Source organism: Pelobates fuscus, chromosome 8 (genome assembly GCF_036172605.1).
Source record: "Pelobates fuscus isolate aPelFus1 chromosome 8, aPelFus1.pri, whole genome shotgun sequence".
NCBI classification, from domain to species: domain Eukaryota; kingdom Metazoa; phylum Chordata; class Amphibia; order Anura; family Pelobatidae; genus Pelobates; species Pelobates fuscus.
The window spans coordinates 32,671,826-32,697,322 of NC_086324.1; the positions used below are offsets into that span (position 1 = coordinate 32,671,826).

General features: G+C 36.5%; 1 protein-coding gene across 8 annotated transcripts in view; it reads right to left on the reverse strand.

The window, feature by feature from the left end:
• Positions 1-25,497, reverse strand: part of RBMS1 (RNA binding motif single stranded interacting protein 1) — a 286,395-nt gene that overhangs the window by 54,948 nt on the left and 205,950 nt on the right. Inside the window, exon 1 of one of the 8 annotated variants that reach the window (XM_063429668.1) lies at positions 24,905-24,926. The exons of the other annotated variants lie outside the window; for them this stretch is intronic. The gene's annotated coding sequence lies outside the window, so the exon portion shown is untranslated. Of the gene's footprint in view, positions 1-24,904; positions 24,927-25,497 lie in introns of those variants that run through there. 8 annotated transcript variants of the gene reach the window in all.

Below are 25,497 nucleotides of genomic sequence, written 5' to 3' on the forward strand. Positions count from 1 at the left end.
AAACAAATGGTGATATCCTGACTATGTGCCTCCTTGAGAGTCCTGTCCTTCTAATGCAGGTTGTTCAGATCAATGAGTACTATCAGTTGTTTGTGCAAAACCGATTAAGATCTGAGCATGCAAAAACAGAAGCAAAAAAAAAAAAAATCAAAAAAAAAATCATCATCATATTAATAAGGACAAACCCTACCAAATGCATTACAAGTTGTATTGGTGCCCATAGTGGCCCTTTTAAGTCGTAAGTTTGCTCAAATCGCAGGTTCTACATTTAACCCTTTCAGACCAAGAACCCCATAGCTATCCTAGCCTTTGCTTCTATAAACCCTACCAAGCTGCTGCCTATGCAATTCAGCACTCCGCAGCCTTTTCATTCATGAAAAGATGTGAGTGAACCTACTGTGCAAGCTAGTACAAAGTGTTACATGGATTTCTGCAGGTCTCCATGCATGGAGCAAATAGGAGTCAAGCATCTATTGTAAAAAAATAAAAATAAAAAAAAGTAAATATTTTCACGTTTCATTGGAATTAAGCATTACGGGTAGTGCATAGAATAGTCTTGTTATACGATTTCTAAAAGCCCACTACATTTTCATTGGAAAAACAAAACAAAATATAGCCAATTCATTCTCCAAAGAGATACCACAAAATATAGTTAGTTAAAGATTGTGAATGGACATTAAATGCAAGTCATTCAAAGACCGTTGATAACTATAAACCTATTTATAGTGCCGTGTTTGCTGCAAAGGTTTGGATGTCCGTTTTTGAGTCACGGCTAAAAACAGGTACCCGGCAATGAGTCATGGTTTCTTTTTAGTTCTTCACTTGTACATGACGGGATGGCAACAACAACACAAATGTCAACTAATTATGCTGTACTTCATGCCCTTTTCACTGGTTAAAATTAAAGCAACCCAACCTCCTTTTTACTGGAAATCTAGAGTCCTATATTCGGTTATAAAGAAGAAAAAAACCAAAACTGGACCTTTGCTACGGATTACCAAATAGTTATATGGTCTAATATTCCAGAATGATTAGTCATATTGAATAACTGAAGGAAACATGTACTGAAAATAAAATACATGGAACAGGTCATCCCAAAAAACAAACAAAAAGTCAACTGGCTTGTAGCTCACACAAATAAATTAAATGCCTGCATCATTTATCCAGCCATATTTATTTGTACAAAATATATACTATAACCATTAAAGTGGAGTGAATATATTTCACACGATATGAACGATGAATGATATTATGTGTGAATATGATATGAGCTAATTACTTGGTGGCCCAGGCTACTTCAACATCTCCATGAAAATATGAGAACGCAAGTGCTAACTAACATCGTGAAATACTGAAAAGGACTCTACATGCACTAAAAGTCCATTTAATTAATTTTTCCCCCAAGTTTTCCTGTATTGGTTTTATTGCCATTTGTATAGCGCCAACAAATTCCGTAGCGCTTTGTTAGAGTTAAATGTTTGTTTTACCTATTGTACAGTGCTGCAGAATATTATCAGGAATCAGATATTTTTTTATTTTAAACACTATAAAAAAAGCACCTTCCATGCTAACGTGACCTCATAAAAAGTGCACGAGCCAAAGGTTGGCTGAAAGACTTGAGCCATTTAGGGTTGAACAATCTCTCAGAGAGAGAAAAAAAAAAGGGGGGAGCTTTCAGATGAAGGAAAAAAAAAAAAAGTTTTTTTTTTTTTTTTAAATTATACTTTTTATTCATTATTTACAAGTTGGTGAGAATTCGATCACGCAGTGCTTCTCTGAATATATTTAACATATTTGAAATACAGCTATTTATGATTGTCATCCGCCCTTCTGCGCAAACACAACCGAGTACTACATCTGAGGCACTGGGTGCCCATTATTAAAATTCATGGGTAAACATTGTGTAGGCAGCATGGCACTGGAGGAAATGAATGCAACTACTTTCCATAGGATTATCTTTTAATAATATAGGACAATGATGTCCGCTATGAAAGAAAGACAAATTCAATATGCAACACTAAAAGCAGGGCAATCAGCGATAGAATGTTGGATACTCATCTTTTAGAACATTGCCCACAAACCTCGCTTTATACATGAGCCCTATTAGACAAACTAGGAAAATCTCTGGTCGGCTAGGCTTCCAATTCAGCTACTTTGAAATTCACTTTTAATTCCCAACAATTCTCACGTTCGCAAATAACACTCAAACTATGACCATAGGAAACGGTGGATTTTCAAAGCTCTCCAGATTATTTCAATTACATGAAAAGAGTTTCTCTTTCAATTGAAGTGTTTCCTCTGTGAGTGTGTCATTGTTCTACGGTTCTATGGGCCATTTAAAAAAACAAAAACAAAAAACGGCCTAAATTCACATGGCTGGCAAAATTCTTCACTAAACACTTAATTTACAAAACGGTGCACATTATCAAGCCACAGGGAACTGCTGTGAAATAGGATGGCCAGAAGAGGGAAACGGCTTACGGCAAAATTTGGTCTAACGGTCTTTCCTTTTTCATGGGAAAACATGAGATGTGCTAATGTATCCCATGCCAAGGAATAAAGGTTATAATCATGTGCATTCACAAACATTAACAGACACAAAAAAGAAAAACAAACAACAACAACAACAAAAAAAACAAACTTGCAGTTCAACTGACCAAAAGAGCAAACTGTAGCGTTATATACTCATCCTTTTTCAAGAAACATTATCAATAGAAATGGACAAGATGCAAAGAGACATTCAGATCCCTCATCAATTTGACTGAGGATTTGAACCTCTAATAACAAATAATTTCTCATAACTGTCCATCACATTCCGGTATTTCGTCAGAACTCCATAATCCTTCGAAGGAATTTCCCTGCTAATACAGGTTATCCCTGTGTGGCGTCACAAGCACCTCAATGCATCAAATTGCACCAAAAGTGAAAGGAAAAAATTAAAAAAATCCCCTCTAAATCACTGTGATTTGCAGTGGAATATGGCTCTGGATTCTAAAAGTGCTGAGTATTACAGGATTACGAGTAATTAAACCAAAATAGCGGTGTTTTCATTTCAGATTGGAGTAAACAACAACTGCTGATAGAATTATTTATCCTATATATTCAAGCACACAAACACATACAAACTATCCAGTAAGGATTATGCATGAAATTGAAGCAACAGAGAACTTCTCAGCAAGTTTAATCTTTAATCACACACACAAAAAAAAGGATTTCGTTTTTCCTTTTTGTTACACAAGGATATCAGACCGTGATACTTTCTTTAATGGACATACACTGCTGTTTTGAAAAAGGCACAGAATTCAGGAGAGAGACCTTTTCTGAAATCCTTCCTGCAAGCAAAATAATGAAAATATTAACTTACAAAAGGACAGAGAATTAAGCGTGCCAGGCTGCACCCCAAGAGGTCACCGAGCTGCATGTGTAATAATACTCAGACTTACTATCACGGACGTCTTTGTAAAGCACCAGCAACAAACTCGATGTGCCGCCCTAATGCTGTACTGTTGCACCTGGCACAAAGCCCGGTGAACGCTGTAAGCAGGCCTCTTAACACAGCGTGTTCCTGCCTGTTCAAAACAAGAAGGAAAATCGCCAGAAATACATTTATACCTAAAATAATCCAGAATAGAGGTTTGCCATTCTTAGATAAGATAGATAACTTGATAAATACTACCAACTCAAACAAATGAAGAATGCTTCCTTGATCAGGTAATATGGGCAGAGTTAAGTAAATTGATTTACCATCAGGGCCTTAAAAAGCAACATAACTGGAGCACCGTAATGCATACCACAAGACCTGCTGCATAGAATGCTATTCTAAGGAGTCGACTGCTTCAGAATACTCTGTGTAGAATAAGCAAGAAATAACTTTGGCATAGTTTTGCTATTCTTGTTTTACAGATAAGCCGGCCAGAATTCTAACAATATCCACCATTTCCTATTTCCACAAAAAAAAAAAAAAGGATCGCTCAATGCAAGACTAACTTGTCCCGAATCTTGCAAGTCGGAAAATAGAAGTTTTCTTTTACTTTTCAGATCCCGTTTATAATCAATCTGTAAAAGGATTACATGATATACTGTATACCAACAAGTATTTGGGAGATTTTTTTGTGGGGTGGCTCATTAAAATAACATGCGTATTAAAAAGGTTGTAAAAATTGTCATTCCTGCTATTAAAGGGACACTCCAGGCAACCAGACCACTTCTGCTCATTGGAGTGGTCTGGGTGCCAACTCCCACTACTCCTAACCCTGTAAGTGCAATTATTGCAGTTTTTTTATAAACTGCAATAATTATCTTGCAGGGTTAACTCCACCTCTAGTGGCTGTCTACTAGACAGCCATTAGAGGGAACTTCCTACTCTATAGCACAGAAAACCTGTGCTAGAGCGTCGCTGGACGTCTTCACACTGTGTGAGGACCTCCAGCGTCGCTCATTTCCCCATAGGGAACTATTGAAATTTGTTTTCAATGCTTTCCTATGGGGAGACGTAATGCGCATGCATTTACATTTAACAACCTTGTACATTTAACAACCTTACATGAATGTGGCTAAAAGGCATCTAATTTTTTCACCACACTGAACCATAAAAATCCCAATTCAGTTTTCTACATCAATTTGTTTTCCTTTGAGAACCAGGTTATTATGATGGCATATCATTGGCCGTTTGGCCCAATATAGCGCAAAGACATTTCACGATCAGAAAGGATCATTTTCTAGTAGTGTGAGATGGTTAATTGGGATTTGTCCAAACCAGCCAAGATGCACATCCAGGCAGATTGGAGAATTTCTTCAAGTGTGCCATTTCAGCCAAACAATTTGAATTTTAAGGCAACTCCGGACAATTACCAGTTTAGTGAATACATTTATGTCACTTAACATGGATACAAATAAATAACGAAGCAAAAAGGAGTCTCTGACTGGAAAAGAGAATAATGTAACCTTCATTACTGTATGAATCTGCAAATGAAAAAGCATGAAGAAAAAAAATTAACAAGAATATTGTAGAAATAGGAAACACAATCTCCAACGCTAAATCTACACAATATATATTATGATGAATAAGCCAAGGCTGAGATAAGCTGGAGCTATGAAAATGTGGTTTTTTGTCCCTGCTGTACACCAGTTACTCTGAAAAGTTAATCATGATATAGGTCATAAAAAGGACTCTGGGAAATCTGTATACATGAGAACGCGCACTTAAAATAAATTACATTTACTTGAACAAATTCAGTCTATAAGATCTGTGTAGAGTTTGGTCATCATCTCAGCAAAACCAGCAGGTTCAGGCCTTGGGAAGAAGTTGATTAATTCTCTGTACAGATAAGGCACTGCGGGCTGAGCAGGATTATGAGCCCATTGATGTATGGACATGCCTTCTTCAACACTGCTTAGCCTTCAAATATACAATGGACAAAGGACAAATGACAACTTGTTTAAAGGTTCACAGAGATCAATAGGAAAGATCAAACCACTAAGTTGGCAAAGAATCAATTAAGACTCTTGGTGAAAAAAAATAAAAGCAGCACATATTAAGCTGCAGACATTTTACCGATCTCACCGGAAAGCAAATAAAGATTGGCAACAATGGTTAAAAATAAGGGACGAAGAAGAAATTCTATTTATTTTTTAATATATACTTTTTTTCAAGTAAGCTAGAATCAATAAAGTGCCATCCAAACTGCATTTACTTGGATCTATAATACATACACATACACATACACATACACACAATGAGTAAAAAATGTGGTTCTTTGTTAAACTTATTTGCATATGCCCACCCAGAATCCATTGCAATAGTAACATCATGGCAAATGAGAGATATCTGCAAAAAAGGAAGTTTTAGGTTTGGGGTGTGCAGAGTTTTTACACACGTGCATACACAAACTTTCTAAAAGGACTTAAATTAAGATCCGCATTTTATTCATTTCTATAGGGTATAAAAATATCAAAAAATGTTTCCCTAAAGTAACAGTGTCCATGCAATGGGAAAGCAGTTATAATAATCTGATATAACTTTATCCTAGCAAACACAAGTCAAGGACCATGTCCCAGGATGGACATGTTAGGAAGGTTAGGAAAGGAGAGAACAGATTTGCGGAAAAGTAAAAGCTGAACATTAAGCCAGGAAAATCAGCATCAATATTTTAGATAGCCAGCAGATATATCTGGAGAAAACAACTGCCAGATTCCTAGAAAACACATTTTGATAAAAATGCATTTATATTGGCTATTGCCAATTCATTAAAAAGGCAAACACAAAAATGATCAAATTCAAATAATCATGACCAATTCATACACAATATTCCACAATGCTATTCTGTATCCAGATATTGCCAGCACATTTTTTTAATCATGAAATCTGTATTAGTATAATAATAAGAATAGTCATAATAATAAATATAATCTGTTACTATGCTGTTCAAGGGGGATAAAAACATAGGCTGATAAATCTGACAGGATAATCAATAATGCACATGATCCAATTTTGATATTGATTACCAACGAATCCTGTTCCAATCGCAATGGATGGTAAGGCAGTAAAAGAATTGTAAATTAGATAATCCCTGATCTAGTGTGTTTAAAATTTGATCAGTTCCAACATGCTGTAAAGCAAGCAGATTTTAGATTAACAGATGCGAGACTGCATACATTTCCTTAATCGTTTTAGGTCACTCTGTTATTATCGGACTGCATTGCTGTATATAACAGAAATCCCATATCTAATAAGCAACTTCTGTGATTATGATAATACAATGCATGCAGCAGTAACATTCTGAATCACTAACTTATGTGTAGAAGTCAGTCATAGAATTTTCTCTTTTTTTTTTTTTAAATCGAAATTACAAAAGAAAAAGAAAAAACGAAGGTAATGTAAGCGCCTTCTTCACCTCTGGTCTGTCAATAATATTTTGTTATGTCAATTACTTGGTGTTAAATATCAAGTTCTCGAACTGTTAAGTGTCAAAAAAAATGTTGGCTCTATATACAGGTTGTTACTTGCATTCGTACAAAATATTATTTGCAAAATCGAATGTACATTTGTGTAACAGTACCCTATAAGTGTCAAGCATTTCAATGGGACCAAGATGAATGTGGAAAATTGTGTAACTGGCCTGCATGTGAATAGGTTACTAATATTAACTGTACTAGGCTGGGAGGGTTTTAACCTTTGCTACTGAGAATTTTTTACGGATTTCTCATGGATGCTTTGCCAGGTTGAAACATCGTTTAAAAACATCTGGGTACCAACGCAAGCCATCACAGCTGTATCCATTACCAGAGACAGAATGCGAACAGCTGTATCTTGCAGTAAAATTAATTGCCACAAGAATTATGTAAATATTTGTTTAGTTATGAAGTGTTGACATGCCATTTGACATAAGGAGCTCATGTACACATTCTTGGGGGGGGGGGGAGGGGGGAAGGCGGAGAATGAAAGGTGGTATCTTATGGTCATGAACCAGTAAAAAAATGTTTTCCCTATTTTACCTTTTTTATACATTGAAGAAACTAATTCAGAGAGAATAATACAGGTTATGTATTTTAGTCTCAGGCTGCCTACAAAACAAGGCTTTCTAAAGCAACATTACAATTTTGGTAAAAAAAAAATAAAAAATGATTAGATCTATATCTTTATTACAACTTATGACTGTATTGGCATTTCCTGTTCTTTAAATGTCATATCTCAAGCTATTTTGAACGTGGAAAAAATATAAAAAAAAAATAAAAAAAATAAAACACATTCACAAAAAATTCTCCAATACCAAACTCTGAAAATAGGCCCAAAAACATCTTGCTGCAGCTGGTTTCATTCACAGATCACCAACGTCCCCTTTTTACATTCCACATACAGTGCCTCATCTAGGAGGATATTAATTGGTATGTCTCCTTAAAAAAAGGCATTTTTAATCACACAATTTTCAGTAAAGTACCTTTTGACCTATTTATATAAAAATACAGAAGATCTGAAGAGGCAAACATACAGCATATTCAAAAATACTGCAAGAAAACCCTGTATTGCTCTACTGCCCCAAAATAATATAAATGAAAAAAGCCTAAGACTCTGCCAAGACATTAATAGAATTTATTTGTAGACAATGCACGCCACAGTTCATCAAACGGACACGTAGCCGTCAAACAAAATAAAGAGTTGTTACCCGCAAACACAAGAACATTATAATGCTAGGCCACCAACGCCATCTTTGAATCTGCCGGCAAAGTAATTATTTTTGTGTTATGGTCACGGGGTGAGGAAAGAGTTCGACCCAGTTCTGCCTTTTTTCGACATGCTTTTAGTATTTCAAATCTACCCTTCTCAGTAAACTTCATATGAACTGCACATCTCCATTTTAGAATTAAATTATAGTAAATAATTGGGGCATTATCTACACAGTATTTGTTTAATTTTAGTTTTTACTTTTTTCCTAAACAGGATTATAAACACTGAAGCTGCAAACAGCTATGGAGGGACAAGGAATATCATGCAAATTAATATTTCCCATGAACCATTGGTGCAAAATAAATAAATAGTGCCAATGTGCATATTGGATAATGAGTGTTTCCCAGAAATTTTGACTCGATGTTGATAAACACAAAACAGTTAAAAAAAAAAAAAAAAAATGGAAAAAAGATGGAAAGAGTTAATTTGGATGTAACAAATGTCTGGAAACCAGGGTTGGGGCAGGAAGGTAGCAGTAAAAAGCTTGTGGCTACAAGACAACTTAAAAATAAAGTCTTTAAAAATGTTAATTCATGTACAGAGCAGTGGATCACAGAAACTTTATCAACATCAAAGCTAAACTGCAAAAATCTCTGTCGTGCAAATACGACATTCACAAAAGGAGCATAACTATAGACCCAAATATGTATCCCTGACATTACTTTGTGGATTTTGTTTTGTTGGAGCAGGTACATCTTGTCGTGTCAAAGAGATAACACCCATGACATTCTCTACAATGGAGTGTTCTGCGTTTATCAGTAGAATGAGAGGGTGAGATTTCCAGAATATACTGCAACTGAAGAATAGGTCACTTAACCAACAGACGACTCCCTGCACCATGATCACAGCAGTAAGATGCAAGGTTATGGAACTTGGAGTGTCCTTTATAAGGATAGCAAAGCAAATTTACACACTCACACATACACCCAATCCCAATTCCAGTATCCATAAAAAAAATAAAAATATTAACCCCCTTAAGGACCATTAAGTGAGACATTCCATCTTGGAATGAGATCATTAAGAGATAAGACTGTATACATCTGACATTGCAGGAGGTTTCATGCTGCTATTAGCTCATTAGGGAGCACATTGCAATTATTCTTCAAGGGGTTAAGAGCAAATATTTGCTGATGGTTCCTTTCAGGTCCTTACACTACATTTTTTTTGTCTCCCTGGTGTCCTGATTTAACATATCTTGCCTCAAAGTAAGACGTAGCTATTTTGCCAAAGGACATGAGAGAGTCTACAGACGTCCTTGTAAGTTTTCAGAAATGCCAACACCTCACTTATTGAAATTCTTATGCTGCCGATTCAAATATACATGAACACTAAACAAAACCGTAAATCTCAATGTAAAAAGATATGCACAGCAAAACTAAAATTTCACACAGATACGGACTTCGAAAAACTATATATAGAATATATTGGCTTTCTGCACATTTGTTTTGCATGAACATGTTTTATTATCATTTTCTCTTATCTCGAGATTCTTTTTAGTATTACCCTACTGTACCTTTATTTTCTTTAGTTTTCAAAAATTCACTTCCTTGTCAGTTTTTTTTTTTTCCTGCCAGACCATCCCTCAAAGCATGGGGAAATTAAAAGAAAAATAAAATTCCATGTTCAAACCAATAGTACTACACTTAAAACTGTTCTATCAGGTAGACGGAGTCGTCTTGCAATCTCTCTTGAAGGAATGGAGAAATGTATCTTTTTATGCAACTTCACAAATTTTTATGTATCCATCCCTATGATCATAAATGGAAAAAAAATATTTCCAATTGACTCTAGAAGGGATGAAAAAATTGGTAGGAGATCCAGTTTATGCTTTGTGGCAATTCATGTAGTATGGAAAAATGTGCGTTTCCCTCTCCCCCCCCTACCCCCCAATGAAATGTTGAAACTAAATTATACAAAAAGGAAAGGTGTTTTTTGGTATACAATTCCAACAAGCAATGCATAGCATAGAAATTCAAACTGTACTCATTACTACGTTCTAGAATGAGAGCGTCAAACTCGTTTGGTACAATATCACTTGATCACTTTTTGCAGCCTTCTAGTAATTACTGAAATGCAACGAATCACAAGCAATACAACTTGTTGATACCAAAAAAAAAACAAAAAAAACCACAAAAACAGAATATGCTTTAAAAAAAAAAAAAAAAAAAAAAGACCCGCTAACGCAGTGACTTCCAGTCACTTGAACTTTTTTTGTAAAGAAAGAGATTAAAAGGTGCAAAATAAAAAATATAAAATGAAAATAAAATAAGGCTTTGTGAACTTGGGAACTCCAGCAGATCGTACAAAACATACAAAAATATAGTGCAAGACCTAGAGCACTCTTAGAAGGTTCCATTTGGTTGATAAATTCTCAGTGTCATAGGCAAGGTCTTTTTAACTAACTGCAATAATTTCTGCCACTACCCACACTATGAATTTGTATGGCAGGAAAAACCTAGAACAAGGAGCGGAATATCCTTCACAGACATCTGGTTCTTTGGCAAGCTGCTAAACCGTTTGTGTCATGGTCATTTTTGCTATAATGTCACAGGGTTAGGCCACAGATGGGCTTTCTGGCTGACAATATATCAGAGTGTGGGGAATAAAATGTAAAAAAAAGTTCAATATGCCGCATATTTTATTATGAAACTGAAATATGATGATATGTCCAAGGTGCCCACATACACATATTTACAAAATAAAATAAATTTTTATAAAAAAATTTACATTTTGTAAAGAACACATTTTCTCTTGCATTGCTTTAAGTGCACATGCAAAAAGGCAAAAGATGTAAAACAGCCAACAATATCATCTGTTACCAGTATATTTGAAAACACTGAAAGACAAACTGTGAAACTAATTAGTGTTATGCATGCGGATGCCAATAGATTGCTTCAGAAACAGCAAGTACATTTAGCAAATAAACCGATTAAAATGTATGCCACTTTCATTCTCAGGACCAGAACACTACGGAGATATTACGGAATATATAATATCACAACAAACTTTCCCCTTTTATTGTTAGAAGGCAAACGCCACTCAGGCTTAGTGGAAACGACATTGGTTTAAATACTGTGCCACTGCTATTATGTAATTGCTGTACTTTAAATGGCTTAGCACAATGTAACCCAATCAATGGGGGGGATGCATAGATCTTTCAAAATTGACATATAGAAGGGCATGACCCTATTAAATCAATGATGAAATAAAGCCAGCCTAAAAGAGGTTACACTTAGTGCTATTTCCATGCAAAAAAGTTACACTTTAAAAAAATTATATGTTTTGCTTAATAAATATGGAGAGATAAGATTTTAGTTAAATATGGAAGATTCTAGTTTGCGCACACACAAAAAAAAAATAAATAAATAGATTATTGGGATAGCCATTGAGACACAACAATCCCCAAAATCATCATTTATATTTCAAAAGGTTTCCGGTGTCGTTAATATTAACATTTAATAAAATATAAAACCCTTTAAAAAGCACACAAAATAACTTTTAAAGGGAATCACATTGTTAAAATAATGACAGAAGAAATTATGATTTTTTTTTTCCCCTTCAGTTCTCCCAGAACACCCTGCTAGATAAGCAAATGACAGACAACATATTTCATACAGAGCCCTCCATTTGTAGTAAGAAATTACTGGGTGGTAAACCGTTAATCTCTCTTATCCAGTTAATAACACTATTGAAAATTCGAAAAAGTGTTAAAAATGATTCTTAGAAAATTTTTTGGTTGGAGCCAGTTATTCAATTAAACAAAGACAAGAAAATGCATAAACAATTATTATATTTGCAAAAAGTTACAGTAATAACGCTGACTGCATGAATAATAATAATACAAAATAAAATAAAAAAAAATAAACACTTGTTTTACAGAATTAATACACTGTTCACCCCTTGGACGGGGTGACATTAGGTTCTTTTGGGAAAAAAAAAAATACACAGGAAAAACAAACAAAACCACAGTAAACACTGTGAGAGTGTACTTCAGAGCACAACAAAATAAAAAAAGGACAACTCTTCCCACACCCATAAAAAAAAAAAACACTATCCAGTAAACAGTTTAAACAGATGGTGTAACTTAGTATTTTATTTATAGCGCACCCACCTATTCAGAGGCGCTGTACAATTGTTGGAAGAGACACACAAGTAAATTCAACAAACCAATATAGATTTACAGGTAGAAGAGGTGGGTGGTGAGGGTCTTGCTTACAATTTTAAGTAGGGGTGGCCAAATAGTAGATCCCTGGCCATTACTAGCCATCTCTAGCTTTAAGGATGACAAAGAGTAATGGGATAAAGACAAAGTAAGACGTCAGCATAGTGTTGCGTGCCCTCACATCAGTTGTACTTCAAAGAGTCATGGTAGTTGTAGTCCTGCAAAATCTAGGGATCTACTTGCTGAGCACCACTAATTCAATCTTCGGAACCCTCATTCTTAGGCACGTGAATACGGCCAACAGAATGGTTCATGGATTCCCACTACCGGATACTTCTTTGATAAATAACTCGGCCACTGGGCATGTTTGGGATCAAAAATGAAAATGAGGCAAAGTCACCATGGAACCTATGGTTCACTGGACAGAAACCATACACGGTTTCAAAAAATTAGCACTATAATTCAGGAGCATGCTGAAATTGTAATGCTACCATGAGGGGACTATCAGATACACCGTTCTCTAACCAACAGAAAAATGAATGTCATGTTTCTATAGATCAGTGGTTCTTCAACCTTGTGTCTGGAACCCAAAATCGGGATCTCATTTTATTCCCGTAGTAACAAGCACATGCAATTCATCAAACCCCAAGCAACTGCCCACAATGAGATGGTTACTGTAACTGCCAAGTCAAAATATGACACATTGGACAATGAGAAGCATCTAATGACGGTGTTTTACAAACTCAGGTTTTTTACATGACAGTTTAAGAGTTATAATAAAATAACTGAAGAATGGGCGACCAACATGCAGCATTTTCACCTACTTTGAAGTGTATTAGGATTTCTCCTTTTATTTTATATGTGTACTTTTAATTGGAATATAAACTTTAATTATTTTTTTTATTATTTAAGTAAAAAAAAAAAAAAAAAGTCAGAAAGTACCATCCACGTCATTCAAGTACCTGTCAAAACACGTTTTGAACTACGGTGAACTACTAGATTATATGCTCATTAGATTGTACGTTTCCTTTGTCATGTATTGTGGTTTGTCCCAATTACACAGAGCTGTAGAATGTGTTGGTACTGTAAAAGGAAATAAAAAGAATAGTCTGCCTCTAGTAAAGATTCTAAAGATAGAACTATTGTTAAAGGTGTGTCACTGGGACATGTAACTAACTTCTCTATTGGTGAAACTCCCTACAGCAGCTGAAAAGTCAAATTGGTACAATAAGTGCAGTCACTTCTCAGATGTTGTGCCGTTTCCCTGCATGAGGCCATTTACTGGCGTATTCATCTTGCAAAACAGGCGGGGAACAAGCAAAATCTATTTTTCTTTTTAAAACGCTACATGGAACGGCTGTCAAGGGATTTTTTTACCAAAGTCCAAGAATAAATTTGCTCTTAACGATTTGTTTCTCCTGCAACATGAAAAGGTTCTAGGAATTTTAGAAAGCAGGAATGCCAGGTCAAAGTGCTTGTGCAAGCTAGAACGCGGTGCGTCACACAGGACAAGATCCATTCTGTTTAAATTAGGGGAGATATGGTTATATTATAACCAAAATCAGAATAAAGCTGAAGTCATATTAAGTGACCCGGACATGCGAGAAAAGATTAAGCAACACTCTCCATCCCAAATCACCAAGCAATAAAAAGCTAAAAATAAATACATTTCAAATTCAACCCTGCGCTCAGGCACTCAAAGGGTTAAAATGGAAGATTCATGTGATGCAAGTGGCTTTTTACCATGGCACTATCGGTGGCAGACGTGGTGGAGCCAGCAGCACAGAAACAGCTGACCTCCACACTACAGTCTATAAGGTTTAGAGAATGGTGCAGGAACACAAAAGGCGTCCATTGAATGGTAGTTCTGTGGTTGAAAACATGTTAATGGGAGAGGTCAGAGGAGAACAGCAAGGCTCTTTCAACTAGACAAAAAGGGCTACAAAACACCCAGATAAGCAGTATTTGCAACAGAGGTGTGGTGAAGGGATAGAATGTATCAAATCTTAAAGACTATGTCAAATTACTCTGAATTATGCATGTCATGCCAAAGCATGAGTTGGCGTTTGATATATGTTAGTTGTTTTTGGTCATGTTGGGATAACATTTATTGTAGGCTTTGATTTTACACTAGGCTTCAGCCATAAAACTACAAGATAACCATCACCAGAGCTGGCCATAGGATGTTGTAAAAGGTATTGGTGCATTTGCTCTGACTTTGGGTTACTCAAAGGACAACATAATTTAAGAAAATATGGAGTGGGCTATAAACTGCCAATCCAAACCCCTCTGATCCACCCAGGGGTCTGCCAATTAGAAACTAGTTTGAGATATATAATGAGGATATTGGCTTATCCAGAGAGATTTCTTTTTAACAACTACTTGGAGACCTGTAACATCTGAATCTCCCACAATAATTATATATAAGGGGTAAATATATGTAAGGATTTCTTGTGTTTTCCCCGATTTTATGGACTGTTTTGCAATTTGTTATCTGTGTTTCTGTATTTTTGTACACAGCACTGATTTTTTTTGTCAGATAAAATAGGTTTACTTATTCAGCTGTGTCTTTGTTCTCTATGAGCTCACTCTTCTGAGGAAAGCTTGGGTAAATATGTTACCAAAAGGGTTAATTATATAGGTATGATCACTAAAGGAAGGTTGTGATACTATAATTCTACTGTGTGTAGGGGTAACCTAAGATGCCCGGATATAAAGTCTTGGTGGTGGCAGTAAAGTGTGTACTAGGGAGTTTGTGTAGAAGGGATTGCAGGGGTTAATTTAGTGGTTGCTTTGATGATCTGCAACAGGTTTTACTTTTAAGCTGACAATTAACAATTGTTATTTCTAGTAATATAGTCTTGTCCATTTACAGTAGTCACGTACTTTATTTTTAACCCTTTCAAATAGGTAACCAGGGATCTGGTGTCATTAACCCTTTCAATTCCACACTCCGCCCACTGTCTCGGCTGGGCCAACAGCCCACGCTCGGTGACAGTGCAACTCACAAATATTTGCAGAGTATCGTGCTACCATGGATTGAGCAGGGCATCCTTCACTATTTTAATTATTAGCATTTCATTGTGAAGCACTGCATAATATAGAATATAATTACTACTACTAATAATATGGAATGCATTGAGAATATACTATGGCCCAAAGGTAGAGTCTGAACTTAATTTATGCTGGAGTCTTTGCCAGCATAAATTAAAGGGACAGTTTAGGCATATAATTGAGGTTGTTATGGTGTGAGGAGGCCCCAGGGCTCACTCTTACCTCAAGGGTTTAAACTGTTCTCAAACGGTTTGATCCCAAAGTTGCCTCCAGTGCCAATGACAACCCCACCCCAGGTGGTCAACTCTCCCAGGTGGAAATAAATGTATCAGTTGCCAAGCCCCTGCTCAGTGTTTCTTGAAACAGTTTCATATTGGCAATTGAGACAACTTTGGGGTTAAACCGTTTGAACCTTTTAACCCCTTGAGTTAAGAGTGCGTCTGGCACCATCATTTAATTTAGATAAAGTTGTTATGGTGCCTGGTTTGTTCCTTTATTAACTGGAAAAGAATAATGCAAGTTTTATTTCTCCTACCACTGGAGATCTATCGGCAACCCCTGGTACAGACTATTCCGTTTAAGTAACACAATGAACAGATTAAATGTTACTATATACTATATAGGGACAAGTGGGTGGTGTGGTCTGGGTTAGTCTAGGAAAATATTTTTGTTGTGTATGTGGCAAACTGTCCAAATAATGAAAGGCTATTAAATGTCCAGTATGTAACTATAGCAACCAAATAACTGGTTACTTGGAATATTTAAAAAGAGATATAGATCTCAAACCATGCAGGTATTATAAAATAGATACAATGCAACAGAGGTGTTCAAACAGTCTTGATTTAACAATCTTGTGAAGTCGGAGGACAGTGCATTCTGGGATACCAGCCCATCCCTATATTCAAAACCTTTTTCACCTTTATTCCATTGTACAGCGTTATGGAATTTGCTGGCGCTATATAAATAAATAAAATAATAATAATAATAATAATAATAATAATAATAATAATAATAATAATAATAATAAAGATGATCCTGTTTTTTGTTTTTTTTATCCACCATAGAATGCTCCGTCAAGGCTTTACACAAAGCCATAAAATGAGTAAATATTGCCACATCACTTTATAGTGACAGAACAGAAGTACGCACCCCATGCCAGGTCATACAAACTGTGTTAAAATAACAAGTAGATTAAACATAAAAAATACAAACATTACATAAAATGAGTTTGAATGATTAGATCCTATGCGGAAGATCATGGCAATATCTTATGTTGGGCTAATAATGGCTTCTTCATTAGGTCCTGCAGTATCATCCATGTTTGTATTTATCCTGTGTTCTTGTTTTCATGAAACATTTTAATAATTTCTCAATAAATTCTCACATCTGAAAGATTATGGCAGTACTGGTATGAAAAAGGACAGTGGAAGAGGATTTAAACCTTCCAGTAGAAGCGCGGTCAGACCATGTCTGTAAGGAACGTCTTCATGTGTTCCTTCCAATCCAAGTCCAGCACTTTCAAACATTACAAGAACATGACATTATAAAGCAAGTTTTACCTATTTGCAAATAACAGACGCACCAACTCTAGGCCACAGGCACCCAGTGAGAGCAAGTGGTGCTGTGATAATTGTTTAACCCCTTAAGGACCAAACTTCTGGAATTAAAGGGAATCATGACATGTCACACATGTCATGTGTCCTTAAGGGGTTAAACTATCAATTTCTTAACGAAAAAACTATTCTTTAAATTCTTATAGAAACTGCAGTGTTTACAGGTTATAATGCCTCAAGTGGCAGTTATTCTGATAGATTTGAAAGCATTGGATTGGCTGAGACTACCTACACCGAGGATCTCCGCCAAAAAAATAAAATTGCTTCCCCAAGGAAACCAGCGCGGTGAGGGTTCAAAGGCAAATGCAACCCTTACATGGCAGGGAGAGGGGGACGACTAGTATAGATAGATGCAAACTACAGCATTAGGAATACATGTTTGCGTTCTTAATGCTATAAATGCTTTAAAGAGGTCGGTCCCCTTTTCAAAGGTAATCCATGAGATGCACTTGAGGTATTTACTTAAATTACAAATTAATACAGAGGGACACTATAGACACCCAGACCACTTAAGCTCATTGAAGTGGTCTGGGTGCATATTCCCAGGTCCCTTAACCATGGAAAGGTAATTATTTAAGTTTTTAATAAACTGAAATAATTACCTGCCAAGGTTAACTCCACCTCTAGTGGCCGTCTACCAGACAGCAACCAGAGGGACTTCCAGGTTGTTAGGCAGCTTTTGGTCACATGACTCTGGATTTTAACCAAAACTCCATAGGAAAGCATTGTGTATTGCTTTCCTATGGGTTTTTGTAATTGGCACACATTTATATTGGGTCTCCAACGCTGTCAAACATCGGCAGGGGAGAAACCCATGCCAGCGCCGAAGAACATTGGCGCTTGACTCAGGTAAGTGACAGAAGGTGATTTTGCCCCTTCTGCACAAAGGGGGAGAGGGGGAGGCATCATAGAAAGCTATGGTGACAGAAAAACAAGTTTTCCTGGCACTATAGGGTTCTTTTAAAGGCTCTAATAAATGTTAATTTTATGTCAACTATTACAATTTTAATTGTGACATGGTACTCACCATAGAATTAGTATTATTAGTGGACAGAGATATCGTCATCAAGCCACAGCATAACAGTCATACATGGAGACATCACAAATGGCAACAGAGTGACGAAGTATGAAAATAATCTAAAATTTAAGCCATGGTGTCCATTAAAAAAAAATATCTAACAGAGGATTGCCAACCAGCACCATGGGAAATAAAGTTCACAAACAATTGCTGTGCCAAATGTAGCTGGTTTGATGGTTTGAGTTTTGCAATCTTGGAGATTTTAAATATAAGAATTCTCATGACACTGAAAAACGGTGATTTATGGAGAGGCAGATTTAAAATAAATAAATAAACCTTTTAGGATATAGAGAGAAAGATCCTCTAGGCATTATAAGAAATGAATAAAAACCACATTTGTTAGGTTGCCATTAAGTGGATAAGCTCTAGGAGGACAAATATTGTATAAGTTGAACAAACAGTTCTCTGCTGCACTCCCAATATAGAGAGGGAATACGAAACTTTAAAATCATGACAGCCCCACCCAAAATAAAAACCAGTAGAACTCAGTACTCACGCTAAAAATAAATTTCAATAGCAAGCAGAGTACTTGAAAAGAATTTACTTGTACGATAAGTTTGTTTATACTGTTACACAGATACAACATATGCAGTAAAATGACCGAGAACAGACCAGAGATTTTGCGTACACTACAGAAGGATAATAATTAACTAGAAAAGCTACAATTTGTGGGGAAATTGTGTGAAGTGTTCTTGCCTCCACCAGTAGTCTACAACTGGAGTGGGCGGAGTAACTTATTTATTTATATAGCCCATTTAACTGCAACGTTGTTGCCCAAAGTACTTCATAGTTACATTAAAACATACATTTATAAAAACATTAGCAGGTGTACAGAAGGCCCTGTCTATGACATCACTTGCTGCTCCAGCCTGGCACAGGTCAGAGTATTTTGGCGGTTGCCATCTTCAAACGGTCATATTTTAAAAACTATAAATCCTACAGTGAAGAGCTTTATATTGTGAGAACCACAAGACCCAGACCTACATGTTGATGCATAGTATGTCTCTGAAGTATTAAAAAGGAAGGCACAGTCACAGTTTAGAAATTGGCCTTCAAGTTTGAGCTGGCTAGAGTGAAGTTTCAATGAATGTCAATGGACGGCGTGAGTTGCAAACAAATGGTCATATTGTAAAAACTATCAGGACTATGGCTTAGCCGTGGACATTTCTAGTGGCAGCAGGGATAGCTGAACGTTTTGATATAAGATTTGTGTAGGTGGGCTTGGAAATGAGGGAGTGGTGGCAGTTTAGAAATCATGTCCTGATTTTACAGCTTTTGCCAGCTCCCACTCTAGTTTTGCCATTCATTCCTATGGGACCAATTTTGCCACAAGAACGACGATATTCCGTGAATCATTCGGCGAAACGTTCCACAAAGTAATAGCACTCTGCACGTTTCGGTATATTTCTGTCTATGTAGTGTAAAAACTGTGGGAGGAGTTAGGGTGGCAAATTTGGCTATAATAATAATATATATGTGAGATAACATTAAGTGGTCTTGCTATGCAAGACTTGCTATGCAAGAACACTTAATGGTCTTGCTATGCAAGAACACTTAATGAGTAACACAATTTGGATAGTTAAAAGCGTATTTATCTTCGTATTAACAGGTAATGATTAATAACAATCCAATCTGGCTGATTATACCAAAAAAAGTGCCGCCGGAAAGCCTTTAATAACAGCAGAAAAATAAAAAACAGGGAACAGCCTCATGCAAATTTCAAGTAGATTACAGTGCATTTGTCATCAAAATATGACACAGTGGCACGTTGAATTTTATATTATTAAGGTTTTCCTGGCACTATATAACCCCTTCAGTCACTTACCTGGGTCCATCAGTGATGTCCCTTGGCGCTGGCTCGGCTCCGCCTACGCTCCTACCCCGCCGGCGTGGGAGACCTAATGCGCTCGCATTAGGATATCCCCATGGGAAAGCATTATTCAATGCTTTTCTATTGGGAAAATCTGACGCTGGAGGTCCTTATGCACGGCGTGAGTATGCCCAGCGTCACATAACGGAACAAAAGTCTGTTTGGATTTCGGAAGTCACTCTAGTGGCTGTCTGGTAGACAGCCACTAGAGGAGGAGTTAACTCTCAGAGGTAATTATTGCAGTTGAGAAAAAAAAAACTGCAATAATTACCACTGCGTGGTTAAGGGTGTTAATAGGAGTTTGCACCTAGACCACTTCAATACGCTGAAGTGGTCTGGGTGCCTATAGTGTCCCTTTAAGAAAAATTTTTACTAGTTCATTGCTATACAAGAGATCAGACATTCATCAGCCTACATTTGATGTAATCCCTTCCAATCTTGTTCTATTAAATTATGTAATACTTAGGACTCCCATTCTTTGCGGCACCTGTGACTGATCATGTTGGCAACGGGACGCTGCTTTAGCCAATTAGCTATATTGACATGTACACAGAGCACATAAGTACAACATAACCCAGTAAAGAAAAAAAAAAACCACTATATAAAACTACTGGAAAATATTATGGCCAACCAGCAAAACATTCATTTTTCTGGTCATAATGACCTGGCATCACATTTGTTAAAGCAGATCTTGACATTGGTCCAGAGCCACAGAACTGACATAACTTTATAAGAGAGTAAATTTAAAAATAAAAAAAAACTGCCCTGAACAGAATACTGAAGGGCCCCAGATCTGATTTATATCCCCTTTCATTGACAGCCAGATGTCCCATGTAATATTGAGATAAACACCTAAAATTGCATAAATTGTCAAAGGGACACTTTATTGCACATTTAAGGGTTAATACTGGAGGCAAAAGGTTAACACGGCAGGTGAAGTAATGCTCTGAATACATTCAAAGTTTTGGAGTCAATGTGATCCATAGAATATTAGGGTTTAGCGATGGACATTTAAGAGGATTTGTGTCAGTGCCTGAGAGAGGTTTTTAACATTTGCCCTTGCACTGAAAGCCCCTGGTAATTGTTACCATCTAGTGACACATACAGTGGATGTGTCAAATATTAAACATTTATAGATTGCTTTCCACTAAGCTTTCTGTCAAGATGGGAATTGGTGGCAAGAGGTATTAATGTTTTTAGTAAACATCTCCATCCCATCCTGTATTGTGTAATTGTCGAACAGATGTTGAGGGCTTTTCTTTCTAACAGCTGGCTTTCCCTAGCAGTTCATGAAAGATATTCCGGTCAAGAAAACCTGCAGTGTTAGATTGTTGCTCTTTTAAGATCTCCCTTAGGACCAGGGGGGGAAAAATGTTCTTATTTATTTACGTATAAGCAGTTTTCATAGCCAGATTTTTTTTGTCTATCAAGCAAAGAAGAAACAGTCAGTTTTCCGAGAATGCTCTACTTTATTTTGGAATGTTCCATACATCACACACACTGCTTTAATAACCCTTTGGCATACATTTTAACCCTTCCTAGTGTAAGCCGAGCGTGTAATTAAACTTTAACATTCCCACACAGTTCTCCAAGGTGTGATCTGAAGAGGGCGTTGAACTTTGATATTTTTCTATGAGATTGGAAAAGTATGCATCACTTATATTAGGAAAGTTTTGCCACAACTATTTTGTTATCTAATCCTTATGATTGTTATGGTCTATGATTTTGGTAATCTTTTGGATTTTGATAATTGATATATTCAGATATGTAGCTTTTGCTTCCCGAACAATGAGTAAGGATGCAATTAAGGTGAGGAATATAAAAGCTTATTTACTAAAAAAAATTGAATTGTAGTGAAATTGAAAACCAAACTGCAAAATTTAGGCTAAAAAAATAAAAAATGTGTCCAATTTTAAAGCTGTCAAGGCGTGATTACCATTTCAAATCTGTTTTCAATGCATGAACGTGTTTAGTGAATAATCCGTTAATAATGCTAACTCCTCTTAGAACACGAAAGACAATTACACATGCTCATTACAAAGAAAAACAGTTGCATTCCTTTTTAATTTATCTGTCCCTTCCTTTCTATTTATGTTTTAATATATTTAAATGTGAATAATACAGTATTTTAATAGAGCAGTTTATAAGTGGCTTTGGATGAATTTAAAACAGACTGATAAACAGGATATTAAAGTAGCTTTCCTGCGATGCACATCCCTTGGCACAAGATCTAAATATTTTACCATGCTGGAGCAGTAGTAATTGTCAATTTCAATCCATACGCCACAGTAATGACATCACTCTGCAGGTGAATAATGATATGGTTATTTCCTATGGATACATTTTGTTAAACACTAGCACCGATTATACCTTTAACCACCATAAACAACTTTAGCTTAATGAAACCGTTTTAAGCCCCTGCAGGCCTCCTGTGTGTTAATTAAGTTCAATGAACAGAGCAGGGGATATGAACATCTAAGGTAAACACACTGTGCTGTCACATCTGAAATTGAAACCTTTTTTTCTTCCATGGAGGTGTGGCTAGGGCAGCATAAACTGAAACAAAAAAGTGATTTAACTCCTAAAAGGCAGAAAATTGAGCAGTAAAAAGGGACATCGGAACATTAAAAAGAAAGGCTTCAAACTACTTTTGCAATTCCAACCCCCTACACAGTGATCGTGACAAAAAAAAAAAAAACACCCTAGCAAACACCCTAGCAAACAATGTGTTAACAGATGTGAAGCACAAGAAGGCTGATAACTGCATATATTTTTTTTTTTTTTTTTTTTTTTTTTAAAGGAAACTTTACATTATGTTTCTGATTATAGTTTTGTTTTTTGTTTTTCCTGGCAAGACAGGGTTATTTCACTAAAGACAGGGCCAGATTAGCTGCAGACACGTGCACTTCTAAACAAAAGAGAAAAGTGAGAAAATGAAGACCACCAAAATTTCCACCTTGAGGTCAATGAAGCCCCTAATTCAGAAGTGACTGTAATAACTAATGCATCAACTAGACTGGTGGATGAAAACTAAATCGGTTTTGTAAAAACCATGTCTATTTTAAGCTGACATTTGAAAATAAAACAGGCCCATTTTAAAATTCTTCGTCTCATACAGAAATAAAATGTATTCAGCATACCGTATGAGTGAGAGAGAAACATACAGTGATACATCATTTCGATTTACAAATGAAAATCCATTGAAAATAATGCCACGGTTTACAAATTTTCTTCGCAATACGAAACAAGTTTCCCCAGTATACATTGCGCCTGGGAAGTTTATAGCGCTGCCCCGTGCATGCTGGAGTCTGTGGGTAGCACGTGGCGTCGAGTGTGGAGGTGTTTGAGCGATTTTTGCATTGAGTTTTGGAGCCATTCTGGAAATTTTTGCTGCAGTTGTGGGAGGTTTATTTATTTATTTTTTTTAACTTTTTTTTGGTGCATTTCTCAAGCGGTGGCATGGAAACCAACCCCCAATGCAGAACACACAATAAAAGGGCATGCAAATGACGAAGCTCATCTCCCTACCTTTCCACCGCTTGAGAAATGCACCAAAAAGTCCCAAAACAACTGCAAACAATTTCCAGAATGGCTCCAAAACTCGATGCAAAAGCCGCTCCAACACCACACTTGACGCCACGTGCTACCCACAGGCTCCAGCATGGAGGGGGCGGTGCTATAAACCTCCCAGGTGCAATGCATCCTGGGGAGACTTGCTTTGTATTGCAAAAAAAAAATAAAAAATTGTAAACCGAGGCTTTATTTTCAATGAATTTTCATTTGTAAACCGAAAATTATATTAACCGAGGCGTTTGCAAACCGAGGTCCCACTGTATATCTCTATCTCAAAGGCCTCTGGAAACTCCTGGCTGTTCGACAGTGAAAAGGTACCAGAGATTCGGAATTTAGTTCATTGATTGGATAATTGTGAAGTTGTCACACTTTGGGATAATACACAGAATTCATGAATTCAGAAGAGTAAAAAGATTTATTTATATTATTGCATCAGTTGACAACTGGTCTTTAAAAAGCTCATTAGAGAAATGATACACACCTTTAGGCTTAGTAAAGCAACATTTTTAGTTAGCATTTTGTTTGCGTAGCAGCTTGGAAATGTAATTCCTTAACTATTAGCCCACCCAGCCTAACCTTTACCCACATATACTACAATGTAATTAAAATCACAAGACTATATGCATTGAGAGGCCCCTTCGATCTAACACTGCCCAATTGTGTTATTTAACCCACATGTGCCAGCAAATCATTATGTTATTGTCTTGTTGGCCATCCATTCAGCCTACCACAGGGCTAGCAGACAACAGAAATCCCTAGCTATTGATAAACTACATCTCCCGTGATGCATTGTTGCGGTGTACCTTTTTGGCCAGCACGCTGTATTGTAGGATTAGCATTCTAAGATCCTAAAAATATATCATATTTTAAAAAAATAAATAAATAAAACCAATAGCCAGGGAATAAAATATTGTATTTCTGGGAATCTGAATGAAAAAGTAAATGGTTAATTAATCTAACCTAGTAATGCCATTTATAAATCACTATTAATTTGACCTCCTCATTTTATTGTAAACCTGAAATGTAACACAGAGTACGGTGTGCAAACATTTACTCTGATCTCTCCTCTCTATTATACTGTGCATTTTCTCAAGGCATTGGGAAAGGGGGGGGGGGGGGGGGAGGTCAGAAGCTGTTACAAATAGGTCTTGCTTGGTGGGAAGGGTCCTCAGTACAGTGAGTTAGTAAAGACAGCTGCATCACTGGTGATAATATAATGACGTCAAAGTATTGAAGAATGCATGCAGGCGTCACTTACGAATGAATCACCAACGCAGTAAGTCAGTACTTATTTATAGATTGTGGCAATGTGAACGCACAGTAACATTACCGGTGACAGCTGCTACAAAGAGAGGGAGTCCTGGGCGGTGCGTCAATTAGCTGGGGCAGCTTGGGAGAAAATTACAGCAAATAAATTCAAGGCAGCATGTTTTTCTGTTTTATAAAAATATATATTATATATATATATATATATAATGTCAATAAAAAAAAATATATATATATAAAATGTCAATAAAAACCTTCAAGTTATTTCTTATAGTTTATTGTACAAAGCCCAGTAGATAAGTATGAATGCAAAGAAGAAAAAGGAAAAAGAAAAAAAAAAATGATTTAGTTTTTTTAAGGTTTCATAATAGATCGTGCTTTCTACAGAAACACATGTTAATGTCATATCCAAAAGGAGTCAACAGTTTTGAACTTGAACCTTTGCATAGAAAATGTTCTTTTGGCTGCTCAACTGCCACACTGTAGCAAAATGCTAACGAATGCCATAGGGCAGAGCTAGCTTACCATGGCACCCGTGATATTTGTCAACGATAGACCCAATGGTTCTCACAGTCTTCAGGCTGGCTGAGCAGCAAGGGGATTGCAGTCCATGAATGCATGGGAAACAGTGTTCCTATGATATAGGAGCTAGCAATA